The sequence below is a fragment of the Aptenodytes patagonicus genome, chromosome 1 (assembly GCF_965638725.1).
Source record: "Aptenodytes patagonicus chromosome 1, bAptPat1.pri.cur, whole genome shotgun sequence".
Lineage (NCBI taxonomy): Eukaryota > Metazoa > Chordata > Aves > Sphenisciformes > Spheniscidae > Aptenodytes > Aptenodytes patagonicus.
Window position 1 is genome coordinate 167,889,784 of NC_134949.1, and position 25,080 is coordinate 167,914,863.

A 25,080-nucleotide genomic window follows, 5' to 3' on the forward strand; every position below is an offset into this window, starting at 1 on the left:
AGTTTAAGGTGTCACAAGCCCACCAGATCCTACAGGTTTTCTGCAGAAGCAGCGAGCTGCACACTGGCAGTTCTCAACAGCTTTAATAATCATCACTAGCACAAAAAGTCCCTACATAATTAGTATTTCTTTATGTTAGTTATAAGGATTTTGCATTTAATCTCCTGTTGCATATGCTCTTCAATTTTCACAGCCCCAGAGTTTTCCTTTTTTAGCGTGCCCAAAATACTGAGCGAAGAACTTTACATTGCCAGTGTTGTCAGAGTGAGAGCTCGATGTTTTAATGGCCTTATTAAAAAATAATAATAAAAAAAATTGGGGTAATTAAGAAGTTGACAGATTCTAGAAAAGGGCTGCATGATTTCTTTCTCCTCACGTACCCTCTACTCCAAATACAGCTGAGAAGTTTGTTCTTAAAAGGAGACTTTGGACTCTTTATATCAATAAACAACAACTGTCACTGCATTTGCTAATAATGTATAAGAAGATTAATTTAAGTAGTCAAGAAGTTAATAGTACTATTATTTGAACTAGTTTTCAGCACTGACACACTCCTGAAACAAGTTTTATTTTCCTCAGGCTATAATTTCAGCCTGTCTACAGACCGGTTACATAGCACTGGTTCACACTAGTTAACCATAACACATTGTATTAAACGTAACATATCAAATTAGCTTCACAATCAAAGGCTGGAAAATGGTTTTTAAAAGAAAATATATACTAACAAATTCTAAGGCAAGTGATTTTATTCTCTTTTGCTACAATTTTGTAACAGCCATGTGGTTTTATTCACAAAAAAAGGGTAAAAAAAACATTGGGCTTTTGGGAAAAAAAAGTGTTTCTTCCCTGAAAGAGAAAAAAAAAATCCTCAAAGTCAGAAATTTCTAGTAACATTAGAAAACAAGGTATCACTAATAGCTATGTGAAATTTAAATCTTAGCAACATGTCTAATGATTTAGGAAATTAAAACCATATGTGAAATCATTAATGAGGAATTTCATTTGAACACTAAGTCTTTTTCTCATCCTTCAATACTATAAAAACTGAACATTTTGCAGAGCTTTTTACAAATAAACACAGTATAGATTATTCCTGACATACTTGTGAGCAGAGAACAACATTCATTCACAGCAGAAATGAGTTACCAGACCTGAGTGCCTGAAATCCCACATAACACTGAGCTACTTTTCTTTCTCAAAAAAATTAAAAAAAATTGTAGCATGCAATTATTTTAGATTTCTATAAAATACATGTTTACAAATTAAGAACTTAATTTGGCTTTATAAACACTCTGTAGTCACAACACTATACTTCAGAACAAGTAACTCATTAGTAAACCCTATCTTAGGAAAATGAAGAAACTAATTCTAAACAGAGTAATTATTCCTTGAAAACAGTCTGCACACAGTAAGATGTTACCGCACAAATAGCTCTGATGAAATCCACAGAGCAATTAAGAGGAAAAGATACTACTAAATGAAAAGAGGTACCAGAACCTGGTCCAAAATACTTTTATTACCAACTATTTACATAACAATTGTAAATACAGAATATTTACTGCTCCAAGACAAAAGCACACCTACCTATTTCTATAAAGTATTCCTTGAGCAGGAAAGAATTTTTTTAATCCCTTTGTCACTTGATTGTCTGTCAATAGTTTGATACAAACTGTTTGATTGAGTGATGAATGTAAATTTTCACTTTGTAATGTATAGCATTACCCTCCTTATGCCTAACTGCCAATCTTAAAGGTACAAAAACCAGCCACAAATTATCTGAAAGGAAGAGACAGTCTCAAAACATGAGACTGAAAAGTTTTCTCTGTAAGATGTGCACGAAAACTATTTTATTTGCAAAAATTAAAAGTTTAGCTCACATTTTATAGCTTGGAAGAGATTATTTTGCTTTTTAACACCACATTTAAACATCGACAGCGATAGATATTCAAACACACATATCCATACCCCATGGATTTTTAATAATAATGCTCTACACCCTGACACATGTTTCACTTGTTAGCAGAGTTTGAGAATCTCAGAAGACACAAGGTTGATTTTACTTCGAAGAGCGCAGCATTTAAAAATGACCGGTTTATAAATTGAAGATGTGTCAACAACCTAGCTGCAGGTCTTCAGCAAGTATTTAGCCAGAGAACAAGAAATTTGAATCAGCCTCCTCTGAGCAGGGTCAGCTGTAAGGAGCCGGGAGGTGACATCAGAAGTTTTGAGCCCGTGCCCTGTACTTCTCCTTGGAAAACGGGGAACGGTTGGTCTAGAAGGGCCTATTTAATGCAATAGTTTTAAAAGTAGCGTAAGTTGTTCCTGGGGGGGGGAAATCTTGAAACTTTCCCCAAAATTACACCATCAAAAGCTTTTCTAGGAAGTAAAAGGTTCTCTTACCTAATTTCTTCTTTAAAACATTGATCTTTAGTCCTCCTCAGCTCATACACTTAATTTTTCTACTCGCATCCTATTTGCATACAGATATCTACATACAATTTTCATGGCTGTTACAGGAGAAATAAGATAACATTTTCTTGCTGTTTCACCAACTGTCTTTTAAGAATTTTTTTTTTTTTTTTTTTTTTTTTTTTTTTTTACAAGCTGTATTATATACTGTACATATACATAATGCTGCTATAACACAGCTGAAGACAGCATGCTAATTTGGGTCACTAATTGGGTAGGATCCTGAAAGGTACTGAGCACCATCAATGCATATGGCAGTCTAAGAAAGTTGAAGAGGCTTCAGCACATCGCAGGATGAGACAATGCCCTCAGACCCTTCCACAATATGACAGTAAAGTTTGCTTCCAAGGTCTAATAGATAATAATAATTAATAACTCCTCTATTCTTCCAAAATTGTACAGACTTCTGCCTAAATAACCCTCCTCCTTCTCTCCAGAGCATTTAACATAAATCTTCTCCGTTCCTTCCTGAGGCTCCTCCTCAGCAAGAAAGTTGATGTGCCTCAGTGCAGTGAAATCATTGCTCTAAAAGCCAGGCTGCTCATTAAATTATTCTGCTAGCTGTGTGTTCTCTCATTAAAAATGTATAAAGATCAGATAATTGCAGCACGTATTATTAACATTGTTTTCCTTGTTTTCGTGTGCAGGTTCTGTTTTGCTGCCGAGACAAAGACCTGGAAAGGGCAGAGGAAACACTCAACTAAACTACAATACTAAAAACTCTCCCAGCTTGCCTTCAAGAGCACAAGGAATCACGGTGCAGTCAAAAACACCCATACTTTTATAACAGGGTAAAATACTGGAATCTTGTTGTACAGCTCCTACAAGTCTAAGACAGACAGTCTTGGCTTTAGTTAAAGCCTCCAATACGGAATTATTTAGAACAGCCAGTCTAATTCACCTAAATCTTCAAACATATCTGCTATAAACTTCACAGATTTCCAGGTTGGTTCCTTCTTTTTCTTAAAGCTAGGAAGCACTACCAGATGACACCCAGCTAAAAATCCAATTAGGGTAACAGCACTTCTGAAACACACTGACCTATTTCTTTTTTTACTTGCGTTATTTTAATATGCGTATAGTCACATTCTATTTCTGAAGAGAGCTATTTACATTGGAAATTAATTCCCTTAGAAAACAAGTTACCATAAAATCCACGTATTGCACCCAAGCAGTATATATTCACCGGAGAAACGCTGTTTCCCTGACTCCCCTGAGCAACACATACAGTATGCAGCATACTGCAGCAAACTCTTTAAACATTCAATAAAAGACAATGATCCTCCTACCTTGTTTAGCCCTGTCTATTCGGCACATTCCCAGTGTGAACAGGAACATCCGATATAAACAAACAGCCATATCTTTCCCATCGCATCATGGTAAGTAATTGTCACATGAAACGATGAGCAGCCCGTAATATTTTTTTTTTTTTTTTGCGCGCTCAGAAAGCCTTGTGCCTTATCTGGGGATTTTTCCTCAGATGATGAAGCAAAGACAGAGCCTAAACTCTGTTGCTGAAAGACTGCAGCCCTTCCTTCTCCCAGAGCCCTCCCAGCATATGGCAGCCAATCACACCCAGCTTCGTCAGCCCTACTGCTCTTAAACTGATCCTAATGGGATGATTGACATGGCAACACAGCACTTCTAATGTGTAAAAACAATGCATCCATACTGATGAACCAGGAATTTCCCTCGCGCAGGGAAGGAGTTTTACTGGTGAGGTAAAGCAATACCTCCATGAAATAACATACACAGCAAAAGCAAACAACTCCCTTCCCCTCCACTGCAATGGCAGCTACACCATTTCTTGCACAAGGATTTTCAAAGCTTTTGCTAATCATAAATGCTTGCACAAACAGCATTTCTGAAACTGCAAGAGCTGCAGTGGTGCTGTTTTGGTTGTAAAGGTGAGCCGTGCACTATAAACCAAGCAGTCTATCCCTTTATTTTAACAAGCAGCCAAAACGCACTCTGATTCAGGCAGTAATATTCTCCTTTTAATACTGCATAATCTTACTGTGCAGCATTTGCGCTTAACAGCAATATACGCATAACGTCTTTAAGAATACTTGAGACCAGTTTTTGGGACTGCAGGTATGGGATGCTTCTCAATGAAAACAATCTATATGATGGTGTTTTAATATCCTTGGCAGACAAATCACATCAGCAGCATCAAACTGCGGTTCGTGTGATTAGCTTACAACCGATGTCCGTTTGTATCAAGGTTCTGACATAAGGACTATAATACCAGTTGCCATTTTCAAGTCAAACTGTAGGCAGCTTGATACAGTTGGTACGCAAGGTCTGCTGTCAATCAATTTTCCCACAAATTTTGCTGAAGTTTTAAAACGTGAGAACAAAGCAGCCAAGGATTATTGAACAAGAGTTGCAATTAAGAAAAATACAAAAAGGAGCTTAAGCTGAAAGTCAATCTTTATCCAGAAAGGGATAAAGATTGCAGTGCAATACTACTTTAGACAGCAGTTTATGCAATTCAAGCCATCACATAAAAATGTGTAAAATCTGTTTAAAATTCCACTAAAAGTTTAGAAATATGAATAGACAAGAGGAAAACAAAGCTCTCATTCACTGGCAGCTCTGTCCCAAGGGCCCATTGTTTCCTATGGACTGTTTTGCATATTATAAATGCTGCTTCCGAAAAATCCATTATTCCTCTATCCCACATGCAAACACTCTCCTTCGGGCTCCACCATCTCCCACCCAATTTGTGAAAACCCTCCCCTCCCTGGCATGGCTGAAATGGGCTCCTGTCGATGAGGCTCCTGCCAGCCAGCCTCTCTGCTCAATCACCCCCTCCACTCTGCTCTATTCTGACCTATTTAAAAAAAACAAAATAAACCCCCCAAAACCCAAACAGTTGATTCTGGTGGGTCTCGGGAGACCCCAGGGACAGGGCTGGTAACTCCATCCACTATTAAGATGGTCTTGTGCATCTCATCAGTATTTTCCACATTCTTTTGACTTTGCCAAACTCGAGCTGCCCATGTTAAAAATTTTCCATGCTGGACATCTGCTGCAGGATTTATTTACTTTTCTGCCAAAACACAGTTTGCCCATTTCTGAGAGCCTAGACAAAGACATGTTGCTCTGTCACCCCTGTAACTCACTCACCGGGGAACCCTGGTTCCCCTGCCCTTGTCGGGGCAGTCTTGAAATTTGGCAGAGTGCGGATCCCTTGCTTTTTTGGTTGTTTTTTTGTTAAATTAAGGCTATGGTTTTTTGCTATACTTAGGGAAGTATCTTCCTATTTGACAAAGCTTTAAAACCTGCTAGAATTCAGCTGATAGACACCATCTTTTTTTTCTTCCCCCTGATCTCTACAGTGCAAGCCTCAGAGAATGTTCTGCAGTAAGCATCCACCACCTCTCCTCCAGCCATCCGTCCGTATGTGGCTGGAAAGGCACCAGCCCCACAGTGCGACTGAGCATGTAATGGGCTCAAGTTACAGGAGATTAGCAGGATTTCCCCTGTAACTGCTGCTCCCATCTGCCAGAGACCAGACATTGGAGCTGACAGCAGGAAGACAACCTCGCCTGTTGCTTCCATGACCCTTCGGCGGGTGCCCCACGGACATGCAGGAGACAGGCTCTTGAGAGCGCACTGCGGAGGGGGTGTGAGAAAGGTCGGGTGGACGAAAACGTGACACGAAGCTGGGCAGAAGAGGGAAAGACAGCAATGAGAAGATGAGACGCAAGAGCCAGAGTCTGGAAATCCTGGGTCTGGTCAAGCAGAAGGTTACAACAAAGAATATGGTGCCCAAGCCGGACGAGGAGCCGAGGAGAGTAGGTGGCACAGGCACCACCAGTCAACAGGAGCCAGCCGCCCTCCCCACGGACCACACGCACGTTCATATGGCAACGCGTGCCGAGAGCTTTTGCAAGTTTCCTCCCTCTTTAGAAGCAAACTAACGGACTGCAAGTTACCTAAAAAAAAAAAAACCCAAAAAACCACAAACCCAACACAAGTCACTAACACAACCCCCTGAAAGGCGAGGGTTCAGCACTGCCTGCACAACCCTATTTCAGCGCCACCGCTCCACAGTGCACACGCCAGCCTTCGACCACTGCAGAGCTTCAACTGCAGTCAAACGGGGTTGAGGTGCTCCCAGATACCATTCCTAGGACTCTCGACTCATGAACACAAAACTAGCAGCCATGCGCCCACCCAGCTCCTCATGTGGGTTATTACGTTTTAGTTCCTCCTTTGCCAAAGGATCAGAAGGCCCTCAACTCAATAGGGCGTGCTGAAAATAAATCACGTCAGATTTGTGAACCCTTTGGCTAGGCCCCATCAAAAAGCTCAAGACAAAATGTATGATCTTTCTCAAAAATGGGACTTGAGTAGTGTGCAGCAAATAAGACATGAGTTCATGGACTGAAGAAAGATTTTTAAAAATACCTGCTCTGTACATTGAGGAGTGAGGAGTTCCAAAGTGACTGATCTCAAATTGAGATGTGCCCATGCACCCATTCATTTTTCACACCAGTTACAAAGAAAAAGGCCAGGATTTCAATTTTCAGGCCAATTTATACAATCATATTATATATTTAATTGCAAAATGACATAATCTTAGAGAAGCTGAGAAATTCAGATGTCAAACACAACAAAGAATAACAAATAAAGGTAAATTCCCAACTCAGAAAATGCCATCTACTCTGCTTGACATGTTCCTATAATTAATTAATCAAGGGAAAAATGCTGCTAAAGGTGACTATTACACACAATTTTCTGAAGGTGTAGCTGTACCTTTTGGAGAAAAGTGGACGATTTTGAAGTAATAAAGAGGAAGATAACTGGAACATGCAGAACCCGCACAGTTGTTTTTCCTTCTTTACTCTTGAATCATAGCAATTAGGTCTAATCCCAGAAGCAACAAGACTTCTCATTTTAAAGGGAGTTTTGCAAGAAGTGTGGAATATATATAACACTAACATTGAAGACATCAAGTAACTTTGTGACATTCAGTACAGCAGAAAGATGATTTTAAGCCTTCCATAAATGATGTATGGCAACAGTGACATTTTGGTAAGTTCAGCAATGGCAAGAACTTCGAAACTCTTGTGTCAGTAATACTCTTCCCTTAGTAACTTCCCACAACTGTACTACCAGCAAAATTCAACCTTGGTAGCTATGGTTTCAATGACAGCATAAAGAAAAGTCAAGGCAGCTGCCAAGATTTTAAAACTAGGCACCTAGACCTATTCATGCATCATACCACTGATGCCAGTCTTTGCAAAATACCACTCTCTCTCGGGGCTGAACTGATGGTAGAAATCATTGTAAGTTAGAAAAATAGAGTAATGCCAAAATTCAAGTTACTAACTGGAAGCAGGTACGCTGTTCTGAAAGGACACCGCTAGGTCTAATTTCGGTTTTAAAAATACACTTATCAGAAGAACTTTAAGTCCAGGATTTCAATTGTTTTAACTTCCTAGCACCCAGACATCCCAACATCTCTCTAACCTAGGAAAATTGGAGATTGATTATGCACAGACATAAAAACAGACTATTCTATTTTCATCATATATGCTGAGAAAAGTATGAAATGAAAACACACCACAGAAGCAAGCATATATTCAAGTTACATGTCAGGATTCAATCTTACCAAAATTGAGGTGGCTTCTGGAGGCCTTCCAAATCCCCTCTCTCCTTCCATTGGTTGCACAAGGAATTTAAGCCATGTCTAAACTGTGAGATCCAAACACATGGGTTCAGTCTGCATCCTGACTTTATTTTGGGATGACACCAATTCCCCATCAGGATGAGAACTGAGTACACGTGCACTGTTCCTTCACAGGGTGGTTACAGCTGGGAAGGGTGATGAAGGCACCAGCCAGAGGAGAGCTGCAGCACACTCCAACCAGTCTTTTAGCTGAACATTTGAGACACATATCCCAGGTACCATGGAGAGCTGAGGTGCCTTTGGATTGTAGCCTTACGCACTTAGCTTGAAATATATTTGACCAAATATAAACAACCACATCTCACTGAGTCACTCTACTCCCCCTCTCTCTTTATAGTCACTGAAGAGAAATAGGCATTTGTGGGCTGTGATTCATCCTATCCCAAAGTAGCTATTCTAAGAGATTCTATCATACCCTAAAAGCATCTGTGTTTCTCTATTGGCTACCTGAGATAGTCACCCTTAGGCTCCTTCTATCATGTCCTTCATTAAACATATAAGAGGTAAAATCTAAAGAAGCAGCTTTACTAGGAACATAAATATTTAGACACTTAAGTTACATGCACTGGATAGCACTTTTGATTTTCAAATTCATTTAAAATAACTAAAGACATTAACATATAGCTAAAGAACACCTGTATTTTGACAATGTACAGTTACAGCTTTGGTGTAAATCCTCAGCTTGCCATAAGCATGTTCCAGCTATGTTGCTATATAAGCTACATAAGCTTGTTCTCTAAGCTATGCTGAACATGTTCCAGGGTTGTTTTTTTTTTTCCCCCCTGACTGAACATCAATCCTTGCACTCACTCACGCCTTCTTCCTCCGAACAACTGATTGACACCAAATTAAGCTAAGAGGAGTTGGACTGGGATCCTCCTCCTGATTTTCTTTTTGGTTTTGGAGGGGGAGCATTTGGGGAGGAGGGGAGGGGGGGAAGGTTGGTAAAACAACCAATATCTTGCTGACTCTATGTAAGCTAGGTAATATAAACTGGCAAAATAATAAGCTAGGTAAAATAAATTGGCAAACCACCTATATTGCCTTACTCTTAGAATGCAGACTTAAGCAAAAGTTTTTCCAGGAAAGTGATTCTATTTTTCTTCATGACAGCTGAAAAAAAAAGCTGTTTGCAGTTTGCTGATCTGAAATACCAAGTCACAGAAGTATTAAAACATTAACATTTAAATTTTAGTCATCCAAACCCAGACATCTAGTGCCTTCTTAGATGCCCTAGGGAATTCCTGTTGGCTTCCAGTGGCCACTGCTGGAAAGACTGGGTTACTGGTATGTCCTGGCTTGTACCTGCCAGCCCCATGCAGATGTCCCAAATATAAAATGGTCTAGTGTCATTTTAGGAGCCATGTATGTAAAAGGGTTACATACAAACCAGAAATCCTTTATCTTCAACTGCTGAACCCTACTCACAATAGATATTTTATGAATTACAAGGAATCATAGGGTAAAAGCACAAGCACTATTTAAGCCAGCAACTTGTATCATAAAATCAAGATAAATCGTTCTCTTTGTTAACTGACTTCACATCCCCCCATTTTGTACAGCATCCACCACAACCAGGGAATTCTGATGAAGTCTCCCAAGCCTCTCACTCCAGCTGAAATAAACACCAAATGCTTAAGTCTTCATAAAAATGTATTTTGAATCCATGTGGTTATGAAGAATACTTTCCAAATATGTCAAATTAAGAAGAAAGCAAGCATTGTACCCTTTAGTCTTTAATACCCAGTTGGAAACAATGCTAAGGTGTAAACCGCCGGTACTCACTAATGCTTAAATTATCTTTAGCAAGACCCCTGTGTATTGGGAAGTTCTTCCATTGCTGATAAAAACATGCTCCTTCCTCCTCAGATCCCTCCATGACTAATTTCCTCCATAGCTATTGTTCTGGCCTCAGATTTGGAGTAGCTCCTATTCAAACCCACAACAGGAGGAAACCATTCGATAAATCACCGTGTCAGAGAACCTACTAACCTAATCCACAAAGTCACGTGGGCATAGGAAAACCCTCTTGTGTTTCAGAGAGCATAGGTGGAGGATGCATATACTAAACTTCTGCCCCTTATCCTAAGAATTTGCTGGCTTCCCATAATAGCCAACCTACTGGGAAGACGCAGGAGCAAGATTTGTCCTCTAAAAAGTTCCTAAATTACCAAAAATAATACTTCATATAACTACATGAGAGAAGATTACGTTTTCTGCAGGTAAACCAAGTATTTTTTAATCTACGAAGCTTCAGTTATCAGTTTCTAATGTACCCCATATCCTGCATATAATTCAAGCAATGGCTGCAAATAATAAATCTTCTGACCAGTAATGTAATGAGGACTCTCTAACTATCCTTTAAATCCAAAAGGTCTATTTTATTACTCCATTATAAGCCCAAAGGGAAGAAGATGCCACTGAAACTAAGCTACATTTTGAATTTTCCCATCTTCAATTAGCACAGAAATAATTCAGCGCAGTCTAATTCATTGAAGTTATCCTATTGTTTTTGCACACTACTGCAATACAGGTGTAAAACATCCCATTGCTATTTAACAGGTGATGCTAGCTCCCATTTCCCTACAAGCTACCACTTAACAGCCTGAGCCTGTAGGGTAGATGCTCGGGGGCATGCACCAAAATCAGCAAGCAATCTCCACTGTAAGCAGAGAAAATAGGCTCCAGGAGACTTCATAGAAAATGAGAGCCAATTGGATAATTTTTGTTTTTTAAAATCAGTAAGAGTAGGATTGAATCCCTCACCCTTTTACAGCAATTAATAACCTGCACATGTAAGAGCAGAGGACTCCATATAATTAACAAAGCATTACTTTGGCAAGGAGGGAAGGCCTGGAGTATGTAAGTACAGGGTTTTATTTCTTTCTGTGAAGTATGGATGACAGGTAGGAGAAAGCTATGCCAAGTGAACTGCTGGCAAGCAACTAGTCTTTTGGTTAGCAGGCAGCTCTGTTTTGTGAAGTCTATGAGTTTGTGTTCACATAGGCAAGCTTTCCGTTAAACAGCAGAGCTACATGCATTCAGACAGTCGCGAGTTTTGCACCAAATTTCCATTTTCACCTCAAAAGAGGTTGTTTTGTTTCAAGTCGCTCTCTGATCACTGTGAAGTGCCAGGAATACTTTTATTTGTATAATGTTTTTAAACATTACATGCGGATCTTTGCCTAATTACTCTGCCACATAATGCTATATACATGATCATGAACCTTCATTTTTCCTAATGTCATGTAACAGAAACCAAGAAATAAGTAGCTGTATACACAGGAAGAAACAAGAATTGTTTTCATGCAGGAAAAATAAGCAAACAAGAGTAATGAAGGGCAAGAAACAAGGTCCTCTAGCAGAAGCACTAGGTGTGGGACAAAATGGCATCTAAAAGCCTGACCTCTGACGACAGCATGTTTCAGGCAGCGCACGTCAAGATTTAATCCCGCCACCTCAAAAATTAAATAAATTACAGAAAGAATGCCTCAAAAATCAAAATGCACACAGGACTTCATTCACCAGAGGTCCAAAGACAGAACGGAGAGTTTATTTGTATGGAAAAGTCTGTAAGTGGATAGCATCCAGCTTTCTAACACGGCGTACTTCACCTCTTCTGTATTTTTCTCTGACTCTCCTCTCCTTCCCTCCCTCTCTCAAAAAAAAGTGTTATAAAATTGACAAAGCCATTTATTTGGCTATTCCCCCCTCATACCAACTCTAATAACGATAAAATATTAGCACGAATACATATTAGTAGAGCCAAAATAAGATTAGAAGGAATCCTGTCTGCTACCTTTGGCTTACTTAAAGGTAGTAGTAGGCAAAAAGGGACTGCAGAGGAAAAGTGCAAGATGAAGATTACACAGATCTTTTGCTGTGGGGTATATATAGTCTTATGAACTTACAATCATAAGGCCAATTTCACTGCAGTCCATCTACCCTCTTGGCAATCACAATGCCACCTCATCCCCTAAAGCCATCTTCATCGGGCCCGCGAGGAGGGGTTTGCCTGTTTGGGCAGCATTAACCATCAAAGAGTTCTGCCCCTTCCCTCTGGGCCAGGTGAGACCAAAAGAAACCTGTTGACAAAAATAACCTGCAGGTCCTCAGGTCATAAATACTTAGGCCAACAATACTGATCTCAGTATTGGTCACTGAAGCATTATTGTATGAACTACAAAAGCTGTATTGAGGACGTGAAATTAAGTTTACTACCAAGCATCCCACAGTAGCCGGCCAGCTCAGTTCAAAGTTGTCTAAAAAATTCTTCATTTTGGGGGGAATCTGAGCCAGGCTCCTAGAAACTTTGGTTGGAAGAAACCTCTGGAAGCTACCTAGTCCAGCCTCTGACTCAATACAAGACTATCATCAACAGCAGATCAGGTCAGCTGTGGGTTTGCCTTGATGAGTCCTGTAAAGCTCTGAGGACAGATATTAGCTTCTCTGGATGACCTGCTGCAGTGCTGCACTACTCTCCTAGTAACAAGATTTTCCCAACATCCAACCTGAATCTCCAAAGCAACAATGTGCTGTCATTGCCCCTTGCTGCCATCTGGCACTACTAAGTAGAGTTTGGCCCCATTATCTTCATAACCATCCTCCAGTAGCTGTAAACAGCTACTGGGTTGCCTCTTAGCCTCCTTTTCATCCAACTAAAGAAGCCCAGCTCCCTCAACCTAGACCCCTATTCAAAATAGCTCTTCACTGCATCTAGACATGGCAGCAGGACTACATCTGAGCTAGAAATACTGCCTTTGACAAAAGCAGTGACCGTGTGCTTCGTTCCCAATGGATGAACTGATGAGACTTCTACCTCTATGTCTTCCCTTTATTGTTGGCAGCATATACAAAGGAATATCGCTCAGATATTTTGCATTTGCTTCTGTTGATTCTTCTTTGAACTGCTGACAGAAGGGGTAGGTTAAAAGCTCTGGATCCTGCACAGAAAGGTCCACAGAATTTTAGACCTTACTATTTCAGTCCTCTCAGATATTTTGCCTATTGAATACACTTCCATTTTACAAAGATATCTACAGCCAAGCCACCTAACAAAAAAAAAAAATGAAGTTACCAGTTCCTACTTTCTAGAAGAGTTCTTTATAGGTCCTTCAAAACCCAAAATTTGATGCAGATGCTTCCAATTATGGCCATCTTCAAAGATTTCTTTTTGAGACAACGTAACTTCAAGTGTACTGGCAGCTCCAAAAAAAAACTCCAACAAACTTTAAGGATATCCCATTCATTCTGCTCCTTTTTAAAGTCTATTATGCAGAAAGCAACAAATAACTACGAACCCACTGACAAAATCCTGCTGAAGTAAGCAAAGTGGAACTACAGCAGTTTCAATCATTCCTCCTGTTTAGAAAACTCATCGTCTCAATCCTAAAAGCCTTCTGCACAGTTCTACACAAACTGACATTTCCCCCTTTCCAGTTTGTTTCCAGCAGCAGACGCCACCAGGGACTCAGCATCAGCAGCAGGGACAAGCTCTAGCAGGTTTGGTACCACTGGTACCATGTAAGAAAAAGTGCTTCAATGGTCTTTGAAATTTGTAAAGAAGAATGAGGTAAGCTTTCTAGAAAGCGAGAACAATGCTGTAATAATCCTCCTGTCAGCCCTAGGGCCATTGCCACAATTCAGATGACCAAACCACTCTGCTGCTTCATGAGGGAGGAGTATTGAGCTCCACCCAGCTCTGGCCTCCAGTTATTGCCACACTATTAGTCAAGAGGCCTCTTTATAGCTCAGAAAGCGCATTGATTTTTCTTCCCCTAACTCACAACAGCAAGGACAGGTTATTTCAAGAAAATGACTGACTGAAGCCACCAACACCACCTCCTTCTGCTAGAACGTGCCTTAATCTTACCAATATGGCTATTACGCCCTCACTCTTCCTGTCCACACTCACCACTGCTCCCACAGGATGCATATCCAGGTCTAACCATTCCCAGGGTTCAACAGCTTGCACCTCCAGAAAGAATCACAGGGTGTCCATGCCTCCCCTGTGGCACCCAGCAATCCAAATGGCACAGCCCACTTCATCTGTCTTGGTATAAACTGGAATGGGCTGTTCAAGGAATTAGGAAAAGAACCAGAGAAATCGGATACCTTCGAAAAGCTTTAAGTAGCAGGAGAAATACACTCCACCACAAACAGGAAGCAAAGAGCATAAAGCATTATGAAACTAAGTGAATGAATTAAGTAACATAAGACCTACCTCTAACTGCCAACAGGCAATACACAATCCCAAGAGTGAAATACCTGATATGCATTGCATCACCCAAAGCTGTCTAGATGAGATGTAAAGGCCATGTCTTCCCCCCCCCCCCCCAACAATACTGAATCAAAGACTCAAGTACAAGCAGATGGCAGGAAGCACTTCGTTCGCCTGTTCTGCAAACATGAAATCTAAGGTGCCTCTAGTAAGGCATCTTTATTAGATTTCATTAATCTGAAAAGCTAAAGCTAACATTTATTTGCTTAAAGACTACAATAAACGAACGGCTTTAGGAAGGCTAGCATTAATATCTTGTACTGGAAGGCAGCAAAATGTCCCAGAATGATAAATCTTGGGAATTTCAACAGATACGTTGACAAGGTTGAACATGGTGAAGTCCCCAAAATTAATCTTTTCCTGTTTTGTATGAAAAAGCCAGTTTCCTCATAGTCCCCTTGGCACCTTCGTAGGTCACCTCTGGTCCAACCTGTGGAGCTGGCTGTATTTTTGACCTGACCCTTGACAGAGAAGTTGAACATTAAGGATATGACAACACTACTGCTATTATGGAAAGAGCATCACCTCATTCAAGCAAGTGAAAGGAGGTCCAGTTTCCCAGGAATTAAGAGAAAGCCTCAGTAAAGCAATGACCAAGAAACTCCAAAATCTTCTCCAGCTCACAAACGGCCAGCAGGGCAAGGGTCTGACGGCTTATGGAACCACTAACTGATACCACTAGCAAGGATCAAAAATACAGTCAACTCCTAACAACCACTGCTCCAGCAGTGAACCCCAAAATTACCTTGATGTTTTGATATCTCACCATACACACACACACAAACAGAAATTCCAGATTTGAGAACGGCAAATAAAGGCTGAAATAATTAATGCATCAAAGGCCATGCTAAGGCCTTCAATGCTCAGGGCCTATGACATCCATATAGACATACAGCACTGCAAGGAAATGCTCCACTTCGTGAAATCCTTGTGCGCACTTGGAAAGCCCTCTCAGGTAAGAAAAATGCACTTCACCCATACCCACCTTATACAACTCAAGTCGAGCACATTTAGACACCCCTGTACCTTAAAACAGTTTTTTTTTTTCCTCCGAGACCTGTGAATTCAACCCATACTCTTTCCAGTCTTAAGTCATTAACAAAATACTGAGAAGTTTTCTTCTTCCTTGAAAATGTAATAGTCCTACCATTGCTGAAGAAACTCACCATAGATATACTGCCCCAAGCAACCACTGCTAGTGCCAAATCTCCTGTTCCTGAAAAAGGTCAGTAGCAAAGCCAGCTATCGGCTTGCTTAAATGAACCTATTTAAGGCTATAGACCAGGGACACCAAACTAAAGAGAGGACATGGACCTTCCTATACTTCAAATTATCTCCTGGGTTAAATTGTGGGTTTCACACCTCCCAGAACCTTCACACCTTCTCAACCTCCCAGACCTTCTTTTTGATACCATCAAGCATGATACATTTCTCTCTCACCTAGGGGGTGGGGACACCTCACAAGGGCCCACAAAAATATGAACAGTCTGGGTCCTTCCTGGATAAACTAGGAGCAATGGGGAAACAAGCAGCAGTACAATCTAGCAGCAGTGGGAGGCTGCTCCCCCCCCATCACTCGATCCTTCTCCTGTAGACACCTACAAAGCTCAATTCCCTCTACACTGCTTTCTAACGTGTCAAACCACGAGGTGAACCAGCCAGAAACAGTCTCAAATTCTCTCAATATGGAGACACAACAGACCTGTTTATCCTTCAGCACAAACAGCTGCAGCACCATCAAAACAAGGAGGAGTAGCTGAAGTTAAACCTAAACCTGGAATTCGGCAGTGAGCAGAGGAAAACACTGTCAAGAGTTTGCAGCCACAGACAGATCCTGGTGCTGTTGCCTTAAGATACATGATCCCAACTGGTCATAGGTCAGAAGTATTTCTGGACTTTACACTGACATTATACTTTCATACTGAAACATTACTCAATGACAGCGTTGCTGTCTCAGCTCTATCTAGGCAAAGAGCGACCTGCGTCTCCGGTACGCTGCAGGCAGCTCATGAAGCCTTCCAAGTCTAGGAAATTTGATTACTCCAGAACGTGCTACATCTTTCCCCAGTAATACAGCTGCGTACCATCATCCTCCCATCTTCCAGGCTGCATCCTCACAGTGCTCAAACATCTACCTGCTCTCTGTGGCCCCGGGCAGCAAAAGGGCTACCTTGGGCTCCACAGAGGAACAGTCCCTGACAATCATCATTGTCACCAGTCAGCCAACGTGAGCCAAAAATGTCGGTGTTGAGCCAAAAATGTCAGAACTGTTGAGTTATTCAACACTTTAAGCTCTTTGAAGAAGTCTACTCTTCCTTCACACCTGTAGTTGATTGAGCCATACCAACTACATTTTTATTCCAAATTTAGTTGAGTGTTTCAATATCGCATTTCTCTGAAGCCATAAGTGAATTGATTGTGTCAAACCCAGTTAACACAAATAATCCAACCACGATGATCAAAACAGCAAAAAGTGCAGGGGAAATATCAGCAGTGGAAAAGAGATTGGTTTTGGTTTTGAAGGTTTATTCACCAGAAATGAGTGACTTGAAACTGAAAAGCATTTTTGATCAACACTCTTCCTGACTTTCACTTCAATGACATTTTAATGAACACTTTCTAACTAGCTCTACTTACGTAAAGTTGCAAATGAATGTGGGAGAATACTGAAGAAAGGTAATGGGAAAAAAAAAAAAAGAAAATTCCGTCAGACATTTTATTTCTTGGATGCCTCTGAGAAAATGAATAATAATTCATCTGGGGAAAAGCGATCCAGCAAAGATTCGACTGGTAAAAGACATCTGGAAAGGAGTAATGAGTAGACAGAAAGAGTCTGAATTATGATAGAGGGATGTGAAGAAAGATACAGTGAGATCTGGAAGCCAATTAGGTTACTTTGTAATTCTCCAAAGATGAAGGTAGCGTGTTCACATCTGTCCTGAGTTCTTCAGCCCGAGACAGCTAACAATAAACTGCCAGAAAAAAAATTTATAGAAGAGCAGTAAATGTGATTGTAGGACTAGCTGGAGCCATCTGAAGTGAGATTTCTACCCTGACCACTGACAGCATGAAAATACCTTCTTCAATAACATGTTTAACATGGTTCATGGTTCTTTATTTCTGTTTTTATTGGCAGGTTGGACCAAATTCTGAAACCTTCCAGTAGAACCACAATAAGACCTATGAGGGCCTATTAAAAGTGGGGAAAGAAAAAGCAATATAAACAAGCAGACTGTTCATTCACCTAGCATAGCATAAGTTTCAGTGAGAACATGCCAAACCTAAATATATTAGGCTGTATAATTCTACTCAGCAGTGTAAGGAGTAAAATAATCATGTAGTGTTGCTGAGATTCCAAGAGCTACCCAGAGGATGCAAAAACATCTAACACCATCAGGCAGCAATGGGAAAACCAATTTAATACGCTTTTTCTTCTTCCTGCCATAAATTTTTAACAGAACTTTTTCCAGTGTCTTGTAGCCGAGCTTTTAACCCAAGAAAAAGCAAGACTACGAAAGTTCCCAAAATGGCAGTCACGTGCCACTGGTGGCAGGATTCACATACCACTTTTGCTATGGTAGGTATACCACAGTTTAAGAATCCCTAGGTTAGTAGAAAAAGTAGTCTATTTAGTACTGCACGCTACAATTCTAGAGACTCTGCAACCAGCAGAGAAACTACAGAGCAGCTGTAGTAGAAGAGATGGAAATTTCACCCACCATGTGTTAGCAGCAAGTAGACTTTATCTTTAATCTTATGACAACTGTTATTCTATAAAAGCCAAATTTAAGAAAATGATGCTCAAATGAAGATTTCAGACTCACAACCCCAAACATACCAATGCCAAAGATTTGAGATTTTGGCAGGTCTGCTCATGCCTAGAAACGGGCCGTTTCTTCAGAGAGGGGGCCGTAAATGACAAAGGAGGTAAGTTTCGGAGGGAAAGTATGCTGAGGTAACATATGTCATCCATCCACCCACCCACCTGCACGACGCAGAAGTACCATTCCTGTGGTGACAGCAGGGATACCACAACAAAACAGCCCGTCTCTTCAGCTCTAGGAAAACATTACTGTATAGCCACCGTCCTGCAAGCTACCTCGGACGGACAGACCGACCCTTACACTAGCGCAAATCACTGCTGTAGCCCCCTGCTATTCCAAATTTCACTCGCATGTAGATGAGCCATAGCATACGCCAGCAACTACAGCAAGCGCCGAAGACTGACGTGCCCCAGTTCGGAGCTCCAGCCTGTGTCAGAAGTTTTGTCGCCGAGATCTCCAACGAGCAACACCGGCTGGCACCCCCGACCACCTTATCACAGGAGAGAGAAACCGCAGGGCTCTACCCGGGGTTCATGCACCCTCTAAAAGCATACGAAGTTGACGCTACACAAAAGGGCCTTGTCCACAGCGGGAAGAATTACATGCCTCCCAGCAGCGGTATCAGCTGTACTGGATGTGTGCAAATAGCATTAATGCCAAATAGAAGTTACAAATTGGCATCACTGATGCTGAAAAAGCTTTTTTTTTTTAAACGTACTCAAAAACTGTACAAAAGAAGCTTTCCGCTAGTCCTCGACAGTAACTTTAGAGCATTTCCCAGAAGAGTTTAAATATGTATTTGGCCCTAAAGCCTACTACAGGTACTTTTTTCATTTGCACAGTGTGGTATGTGCACACACGAAGGGAAAAGGGAGGACAGATGGCTAAATCTATGCATATTTACCAAGGTACGAATACCACGTTAAAATCATAAGCACTAGGCCAAGTCACATGTTTAAAATTAATTACACTTCCGCTACTACCTACAAGTCCACGCTGCTTTAAAAATCTACAAGTCTGAACAAGAGACGTCAGTGTGACATGATCGCTTAAGTATATTAATCCCACATGGATATCCTCGGCAGCTGAATTAAAGGCATACAAGTTGTTCCATGCTACTGTTCAAATACATATTCAGCAACACTACTGCTGTCTGCTCCCCTCCCAGCAGAAATGCAAATATGTCTAAAAGAAACAGAAAACAAAACATCTGGAAACAGAAGCCTATAGGCAATGTTCTCATAGCTCAAAAAAATGTGTATATATTCCATGTATACACAGAAAAATATGCACACATGTACATACAAGGAATAAATATATCGGGTTTCCCCACAAAACTAGTAGCGAGAAAAACATTTTAATTTCCGACAGGTTTTCCCTCCTGTCACGCTCACCTTCACGGGTGGCAATTCCTCCCCACCAAAACCTGCCCAGCGTTATTCACTGCTGACCATAGCGAGCCCCCGGCCGCAGCGCTGAAGCGGGGGGCGCGGGGGGCACGGGGGGGCGGGGGCGATTTGGAGGAAGCCGCTGGGGCGGCCGCGGCCCCACGGGGCCCTTTTCCCCTCCCTTCCAGAAGTAACAAAAACTTAGGACTCCCGCTCGCTGCTGCTCCCCGCACGCACGCCGTGCCAAACGCTGAGTTAACAAAACCATAAATCACCGCTGAACCAGATGCAACGGGCAGGCAGCAGCGCCCGCCGCCCCGTCCCACGCCGCGGCGGCTCCCCCGGAAAAGCGAAGGGGAAACGAGCGGCGGCGGCAGGGGGGCACCCGAACAAGTGCCGGGCTCGGGGCGCCTTCCCGCGCCCTCGGCGGGGCGGCAGCGGCAGAAGCAGCGGGAGGAGAGGCCGAGGCGGGCTCGGGGGCGGCCGCCGCCCGGCCAGGTGCGGCGGGACGGGCAGCGGCTCGGCCGGGCGCGCCCCGGCGGCCGCTCCCCACGCAGGGAGGCCCCGCCGGCCGCCGCCGCCAGGCTCCCCCGGGGCCGCCGGCACCGCCGCCGCGACCCCTCCCCGGGGCGGCGGAGAAACGAAACTCCCGCCGCCGCGCACCCGCAACGTCCCCGCGCGGCCCGGCCCCGCGGCGGGGGAAACACGGAGACGCCGCGGGACCCGCTGTCCCCCCGCCGTGGCCCCGCGGCCGCGGGAAGGGGGCGGGCGCCGGGAGGCTGGCGGCGGCGCGGGCGGCTGTCTTACCTCGGAGCGGGGCGCGGAGGGGCGGCGGGGGCACCCGCTTCTCCCAACCCGGGCGGAGGCGGCTCCGCGCAGCGGCTTGTCACCTCTCCCGCCGCGGCGGCGGCGGCGGCTGCTCGCGTAGGGGCGGTCCGGCCCCGCCCCGCCCTGCCGGAGCCGAGCGCCGCGCCGCACCGCCCCGGGGCCGGGCCGGGCCCGCCCCCCGCAGCCCGCACCGCCCCCCTGCGCCGTCCCGCCGCGGCCCGGACCCGGGGCCGAGGCCCGGCGCCGGGCGGCGCCGGGGGCGCGGGCAGTGCCCGCGGAGTTTTGCGGGGAGCCCGGCCTGTCCCGGGGACAAACCCGAGCGTTTCCTTCGCAAAACAACGAGGGCGGCAGCGGAGGGGGTGCTGCGGAGGGGCCAAAATACTGGGTGCGAGGCATGTTGTTCTGCTTGCTTTTTATTGCTGGAGCCATGGAGTGTCACCATTACTGTAGGCGATTTTCTGGAGGAAACAAACGCGTGGTTTGGCTCCCAGAGCTCATTCTTCCCAGATTTTGACCCGAATTAGTAAACAGTTTCTGTTCCCCTTATGTGATGTTCACAGGCGAAAAAGTGCTTTCCACTCGCTCACAGCAGCCAGCGCTGGCCCGTGCTATCCCTCGGCCCCCGTTCTCCTGCAAGCCGCTCTCCCTGGAGTAAGGGTTGGCACCTTTCCCTAAAAAACACAGAATATCCCCAGCCAGAGAGAGAGGGGAGCTGCAATGGTTCCCGGTTTGCCTCCAGCCCGTCAAACCGCACTTGTGCTCTGCCGGGTGAAGCTAAAGGTGGGGTTCAGCAGAGCTGTCGGGGCAGTGCCGACTCTGGCCGTGTGTCCCCCACGGTCCCCTCGCCCCCCGAGATCTCAGCTAACCTCTGCTCTGTGGGCTGGAAGGGCTGAAGCCTCGTCAGACAAACCCTTCAATTCGTTTCCAGGCAGTTTAGATCCCTGAGCAGGCTCTCCAGAAAGTCGGGCAACAAGGAGATGGTCAGGCATGGCCAGGAGTGAGGCCACAGCTGCCCCACCCTAAGTGGCTCTAAACTGCTGCAGCATCCCAATGTGGGGAATAAATCAGAAAGCATCTGGACTTCCATTTCAACTAAATTCTTTCAGTCTGTCTCTGAGGTCTTATGCAAGAACCAGTAACTGAACTTTCAGATTTTTGCTACTGCCAAATGTGTTACATTTTGAGAAAGAAAGTGAGCCTTTCAGCTTAGCCACCTCCTTTGGCATTCAGAGGCTGAAAAAGAGACAAAAAGAAAATCCTTTTTTTTTTTTTCGTGAAGGAAAATAAGTGAGATTGTAAAAATTTTTCTGGTGCATTGTTTTTTCATCTTGGTTGAATGAGAGAAGGTAGAACTGAAAAAGACGTTGTTAAATATGCAAAAAGCCTCCACAGGATGTTCCATCAATAAGGCTTCAGTACACAGCTGATAATCATAAAACACAGGATCTCCTGAGGCCTTCTATTAGGCATCTACTCACAGTGAAGCAGGATTAAATAGATTTCAGGCCAAATCCAAACTGTTTTTTTACTCTGCTTTTAAAAACCTCAAGTGAAGTGCCTATTCTCTTCGCGCAACTTATTGTGCCCATTAACTGTTTTTGCACAAGCCCCTCTTTCTGCAAATTAACCTGATTAAATTTTGTCTTCCTCTTGTGATTGTGGAGGACAACTGATGTTATTCTGTTTATGACAATCTTTTACGTATAGGTCTAAAGCTATCATGAGGTATCTTTTCCCTTCAGACTTCTCTTGTTGATTCCAATTGACGTGTTTTCCCAAACTTTTATCATTCTTGTTGCTCTCCTCTAGGCACTTGAATATAATGTCCACAATAGGGCACTGTGGACCAGCCGAGCCTCAACAGTAATGAAGAAAGAAGACTAATTAATGGTGACTTACATATAGCGTATTTGCTAATAAATCCCTCAAGGAGATTTGTCTTTGTTGCAATGGCAACTTCATGTTGACTGCGTAGGGGATCAGTGCCAACAGAACCCTTTCTTCGCCAGCTATTCCCTGTACGAATTTCATGCCTTCCTAAGTGCCTGCTCGGCACTTGTCCTCATTTTGTTCATTTCGGATACGCTCCACCAATCGAGAGTATGTTGTTAGTAGCGATAGTTTATCAATGTACATTCTGAAGTGGCTTATTGATATTAGAACATGGATCGTTAATTTTGCATTTCTCTTTAAAAAATAATTTCTAAATCAGTTTAATGAGGCTTGGTCAATATTATCCTACTTTGAAAGGTGCAGCCTAGAAAACTGATGAGAAAGCAAGACAAAGTTAAAAATATTAACTCTTTAAAATTTGCAGGGGGGGTTGTCTTATTTGTACTATTACTTTTTACTAAGAACATACCACAAAGACTCACGATATCTCACCGTTAAAACAAGGCATATGAATAGGGCCATTCATATTTTACAAAATGATAAAATTATATTCAGGAATGTTGAGTACACTTAAAGCCGATCTGTCAAATCTTTTAACAAAGCATGAGAACCCATTCTTCCGGTCTCCACTCTGCACTCCCCTGCTGCACCGCCTGCACCGCAGGGGCTTGCCGTGGGGCCACCAGCCCCATCCCCTGCCCTGGAGCCAAGAGCGTCATACGAGCTAGCCTGCAGAAGGTGCCCGCAGACACCAATTTTGCACCAGCAGCCATCCCCCACCCAGTGGTGCCCTCATGTGTCTCCACACGTGAATTTCAAACACTGGGATTCCAGGAATTTGTTCAATTTTTACATGACACTAGAAATGTGGCGTACATGATCTGTACATGGTGCAGCCCCTTTCTCTGGAGCCTCAAATCAGTTTGGGAATTTCATACAAGGGAAGATGTATGGAGTGAAATAACTTGAGCCCATATTGGCGTAAGCCATGCTTTTAATGGAATAATAGTAGGTACCAAGAAAATCCAACAACCTGTTTTAGATCATGGCAGACTTCTAAGTTCAGACAGGAATTCTCTTTGCCCCTTAACTGTCAAGGCTACCAGTAAGAAGAAACTTTACAAAAGACCCTTTTTAGTATCTATATATTCACATGCTGCAGCAAGGGAAAGTTGGCATGCTTTCACTGACATTATGCCTGTCTACACAAGTCGAGATTAATTTGTTGTTTCAAAGGCAGTCAAGTCAGTTCAACCCTATCTCATTTTTTTAAAGAACAGAAAAAGTCAGCTGAGTATGAAGTTTTCCTGTATGTGGGCACCTATATGTACGTAAGAGACCATTAGGATTCATAGCCAGTGCTATAACTCATTCTTTTCTTTCCTTTTTTTTTTTTTTTTCCAGTAAGGAGAAAAAATGAAACAACCTATGAACTCATGCAAGTTAATTGAACAAATAATTTATTATTTAATGCTGGAGCATCAGGTTTCCATAAACAATTCACCCAAAGTTTGTGCAATGCCATCGTCCAAGGAAACTAAGTCCGCCAGCTGCTTCTTCTGCACAAGTTTTTTCATATATGCAACATTAAATTTGTTCATGTGACGATTGGGGCATCTGCCCCATCTGTTCAGGATGCTTTTTGGAAATAATACTTCAAATACCTTCACGATACATTTATTAGGAAGTTTCACAGACCTTCATTATTTCAGCACTTAAGGCTATAGTGGATCAATAGACACCATGTGCCATGCGCTATTAAATTTTCTCAAGACACAGCCACAGAGAGCCAGCCCAATGACTTTGTTACTCATCTTCAGCAGTCACAGCAGAAGCCATCTTATCCCACAGCAGACTAAGCTTTGCATGCTATACTCAAAGAAAAGGAGAAACTCAGGTTGACCAAGGGCCTGGTAGGGGCTGGCTTCTTCTTTAATATGCAGTGGTGCTGTATCTCCAGGTGATCCTAAGAGAAAGCCCATGCCCTGTGCTCCAAAGGAAGATCGGATCCCCCTGACTTGGAAGCAAATTCCTTCCCATTTATAAATTTGTTGAACGCTCTGGCACTTTGTTCGCCGTGCAAAAAAGCCGTAGCAGACAAGCATCTGAGAAGGAAGGTTCTCCATATGATTTCAGAAAACAAGTGCTTTCCCACCTATGTTCCAGCTCTAGGAAAGACTCATTTCCAGTGCGTCACGAGATAACCCTCTGCCCACAACATACAATTGGGCTACTGTGCATGAGAGAGGAGCCTTTCCTTACTGTGACAGCCAACCAGCTGAAGTCCAGACACACAAGATTTTAATATATTCATTGTGTTAATGAAGAGCTGCAAATGTAACGAACATGCTCAGGGCAATACAGTGCTCATATCCTCCAGCAGGCCTGCAGAGGGACATCTCTATACTACTACATATGACTCTTCTCTGACCCTATGGCCAAGCGACACAGTGTGTGTTGCATGCAGATGGCTAAACTTTCTTCTACGCCCAATAAAGCTGGCCACATTTGTGCTGCCTGGTGTGCAGTTATTCCCTGAGCTTAGGGGATGGTGGTGTCTGTTTGCATGGTCAGTATTGTCTGAAAGCGTGTTAGCTGTCGTGTAACTATACCATGTGTTAGGTAGTCATTAAGCGGTATGGGCCAATGCAAATTGCCAATGCTGAGCCCGTACCATTGCCCTGTGCAGTTTAC

General features: G+C 43.1%; 1 protein-coding gene across 8 annotated transcripts in view; it reads right to left on the bottom strand.

Moving 5' to 3' along the window:
- Positions 1–20,560, bottom strand: part of MBNL2 (muscleblind like splicing regulator 2) — a 113,874-nt gene extending 93,314 nt beyond the window's left edge. For 6 of the 8 annotated variants that reach the window (XM_076362044.1, XM_076362017.1, XM_076362052.1 and 3 more), the window contains exon 1: positions 20,473–20,560. The gene's annotated coding sequence lies outside the window, so the exon portion shown is untranslated. Of the gene's footprint in view, positions 1–3,758; positions 4,267–8,095; positions 8,121–20,472 lie in introns of those variants that run through there. The other 2 variants (XM_076362007.1, XM_076361998.1) reach the window with 2 other exon arrangements.
- Between the last annotated feature and the right edge of the window lie 4,520 nt (positions 20,561–25,080).